The sequence below is a fragment of the Antrostomus carolinensis genome, unplaced genomic scaffold (assembly GCF_000700745.2).
Source record: "Antrostomus carolinensis isolate BGI_N321 unplaced genomic scaffold, ASM70074v2 scaffold20377, whole genome shotgun sequence".
In the NCBI taxonomy this organism is placed as follows: domain Eukaryota; kingdom Metazoa; phylum Chordata; class Aves; order Caprimulgiformes; family Caprimulgidae; genus Antrostomus; species Antrostomus carolinensis.
In genome coordinates, this window is record NW_010325574.1 from 26185 (window position 1) to 29509 (window position 3325).

A 3325-nucleotide genomic window follows, 5' to 3' on the forward strand; every position below is an offset into this window, starting at 1 on the left:
CTCGGTGGCCATCATTTAAAAAAAATAATAATCAAAAAAGTATTCTTAACAAAATAAGGAAAAAATATTTTTTTAAATTTGAGCCATGTTACTGTTTGAAAGTATTTTACATCCATATAGTTATTTCTTCTTGCTGAAACCAGTATTAAGCCTTTTCCAGTAGTTACTGGGTAACTTTAGAATTGTGAAGCTTGGATTTGTTCTTCAACTTCAAATGTTAAAATGTCTATGTATCTGGGTTGGCAGTAATAAGACAGATACTGTGTACTTAAATAGGTTGGATTATATAGATTTTCAGTTTCTAAAATACAGTAAAGTTAGGTATTTTTGGACTGCACAAAGCAAACACAAATATCTATAATTTTTATATAAATTATTTTTTAATAGCCCACTAAAATGAATGGAGAGCAACTAGAGTATTTTTATCACAGAGCCTATTCTGGTAACATCTGTAGAGGGGCCAAACTGGAGAGAGTTGACTTGTCTAATAATTCAGATATCCTGTGTACTAACAGACAATCCCTGTGGAGACTGTCAGATGTGCAGTCTTACGTTACGCAACAGGGAAGGAGTGAGTGAAGGTGGAAGGAAAAGTCCTCAGGGTACAAAACACATGGGGAGAGTGGAGCCAAGATAGCATCCTGTGTTTTTTCAGTGAACCCGAGACATTTCTTCCTGTTAATGCAGTGATTGTAGTTTCCAAAGTTTGACTGTAGTTATCTGTGGAGGAACTTGGGACTTGCAGCTCTGTAAGGCACACTCGCTTCCACAGCTCCTAGGTTTCCAAGAATAAATCAATGCATGACTTGATGATGACTGCTGCAGTATTTACACCCCTCACGCATTTTGACCTTCCTCAGCAAAATGTAATGTCTATTTATAGAAGGGGATGACATGTGGCGGCAAGGGTTGGGACATGTAGAAGCTGTGGAGAGGTCCTAGAATCTTTAAGAATGCACTTGGATTTCTTTGTGGATTCTTCTAATTTATAATGGCTATACTTCAAGAGCTCTCAAAAAAAGGCCTGCCTCTTGTAGAGGAAAAAGAATATACTAGAAATGGAGTTACTTCCCCAACTGTGGAATTTTCCAACTAGATCTTCATTTTCTATATTTGTCTGAGAGAGCTGTAACAGTATTTTTGTATCATTCCCAGGGGCTGTGGAAATGGCGTCACAACTCCAGTAACGCCATTATGTAGTGTAAGAAAAGATCCCTTTTCTGAGATGATCACTCCAAGGATACAAAGCAATGACATTCTTCACATCAGAGATGGGGAAAAAGAAAAACCTATCTGGAGTATCTTGTGTCATACTCATCCCCTTTGTCTTTTCTCACTCAATATTAAATACTGGTTAATGTTCACATTCATTTGTGTCAAGAAGCAATTGCAAAAGCACCAGTACAAGCACATAGCAAGCACAAAATTTATCTGTTTATGGATGTATTTTTGCTTGTAGGGCAGAATTCTTGCACCCTCTGGCTGCAGTGCAGTCTCTTTGTACCCCGGTTCATCACAGACTGTGGCTTTATGCCACAATCAAACACTTTTTAACTCTAAACAAAATAAAAAAAAAAAATCCAAAGCTGTGACTCCTTAATTCAGCTACAACTCCTTTGTCAATCTTTGACAAGTTGTTTAATCTTCTTGCTACTGTTTTGCAATCTGTAAAATGACAATTAGGAGTACTGCCTCACCTCTTGTAAACTGTTTTTTGGAGGTTGGTGGGTCAAGCCCTGCAGTCCTCACTGTGACATTGATGAGGATGCTCTCCCTTTATGGGTGTTCTAATGAAAGAGTGATGAGATTTCTGACCTTATTTAATATTTGCAAAGCACTTCTGAAGGGTGCTTGGTAAGTGCTGATTATTACAAGCACTGTGAAATGTGCCTCATTTATATGAGGTCATTTAAAGCATAAAGATGCTTGGAGATACAGTAATTAAGTTTTGTTTTCACATGGCTTAACCTTGTGACATTTGCCGACTGGGTGATCTAGACCTGTTCCTTTTCTTGGCCTCATCTTCATCAGTGCATTTGTGTTAGGAGGTTGCCGCTATATTTAAGCTTTGGTTGATTTATAGGCAGAGTCCACAATGACTAACAAGCCACTTGGTGTGCTGCATAACTGGATTAAATGATTGACTCTAAGTGAAGTATCTGGCATATTGAAAAAAATAAGTTTTTTCTAGTGTAATTTTCACAGGATTATTTTCTCTTGTTCAACATATCTTTTTATTTCCATTAAGCAATTTTTCCACTGAGTCTCTGTTAGATCCACATTGCCTGTCTTTGCATTCAGTGATTCATCAAAGACCCAGTAATGTTGTCAATAAGCATGATGTAAAAGGCAATTATCTTGTGATTTACTCTGTTACTGTAAAAATAATATCATGCATTTCATTTCATAGCATAGATTTTTTTTAAATTAAAGTTCTGCTCCTATTGAATTTCATATGTGTTGTCATTGAGTTAAATGTGAATAAGTTCAGGCTTTTATCAAAAAACTCTTTAATCTACTGAGTGACACAGTGCTTAATAAGAACATTTTAATGTAAATTTACTTTCATTTTGGCTATTTCCCTTGTGTATTATTTTGTATTGTTTGGAATTTCATTTTAATAACAATCACTGTGCTTAATTTATTTCTTCTTTCTTCCCAGCCAAATGCAATAAAACTGGTTGATGCATCATCCTGTTAGATATCTGGATGGAAGAATAAGGGTTAAACATCTACCAAAATGGCATAATTTGTGGTAAAGATTATAATTTTCTAAAAGCAGCAATTACTGATTCACTTATGCACATTAATATATTTGACACACTTTCTCACACTTACCCTTAGACTATAGCCTTCGTGGTCAGGTGTATGCTTCCCAACGCATGCAGTATAGGATTCTGAAACTTCTGTAATTTTTAATTTGGCTATATATGGTCTTACAGTTCTGGCATTATGCACTTTATAAAAGGAATGAAAATCAAGCATTTCCATAGTAATGTGCAAACTATGCTTACACCTTATGCAGGTTTTCTCAAAAGAATTTTGGATCCACACCTGTTTATTTTGTCCTGAAAGACATATTAAAACTAATTTAAAGTAACAGTGCTTTGTCTCTATTTCTTTTATCTTTTTTTTTTTTTAAACACAATACACTTCATACAAAAATCTGTTTTAGTAATTCATTTTTCATTCATATTTCATTCAGGATTTTAAAAAATAACTAGCAGCATTATTGAATGAATGGATATTTTCTTTCAATCTGCAGATTCTCAGTGGGTTTTTCCTTTTTTTTTTTTTCTTTTTTAATGTATTCTGTAAACTTTGT